At 44.6% G+C, this 547-nt stretch overlaps 1 non-coding gene across 1 annotated transcript; it reads left to right on the forward strand.

Annotated features, from left to right (window-relative positions):
- Positions 1-310: 310 nt before the first annotated feature.
- On the forward strand, positions 311-417 carry LOC148210374 (small nucleolar RNA R71). The gene has a single exon (XR_015792495.1). It is a non-coding gene; the product is annotated as a small nucleolar RNA R71 (small nucleolar RNA).
- Positions 418-547: the final 130 nt, after the last annotated feature.

A 547-nucleotide genomic window follows, 5' to 3' on the forward strand; every position in this document is an offset into this window, starting at 1 on the left:
TATCGGCGTGGCTAATGGATTTTTTATTCCCAATGCCATCTCTTTCAGCCTCTGGTTCATTGTAACCATCTCTTTTTGCATCGAGGTCGCAATGTCCAGAGCCAAAACTCCAGCTGGATCTTGCTTCTTTGGTGCTGCCCTAGATCTTTGCGAACACCATAGTTCGTTCTGTGAAGCTAAGTCGTTTAGGATGTCAACTATCTCGTTGAATGTCTTCTTTGTAAAGGCTCCGTTGGCAGCATTGTTTAGCATCATCTTAGTAGGATGATCTAAACCTCTAAAGAAATGTTCTATCTGGATGCATGCCGGCAAGCCATGGTTCGGACATTTCCTGATTAGTTCTTTAAATCTCTCCCACGCCTCGTGAACAGGTTCACGATCATACTGTCTAAAGGAGATGATCTCCTCTCTGATATCAGCGTGGCGAGTAGGTGGGAAGAATTTTGTTAAGAACTTCTCCACTAACGACCCCCATGTGGTGATGGATCCCGGTGGAAATGCATTGAGCCATGCTCTAGCTTGGTCCTTCAAAGAAAATGGAAAAAGT

The sequence above is a fragment of the Momordica charantia genome, assembly GCF_013281855.1.
Source record: "Momordica charantia cultivar OHB3-1 chromosome 7 unlocalized genomic scaffold, Mcharantia_2.0 BLBB01000007.1, whole genome shotgun sequence".
Taxonomy (NCBI): Eukaryota; Viridiplantae; Streptophyta; class Magnoliopsida; order Cucurbitales; family Cucurbitaceae; genus Momordica; species Momordica charantia.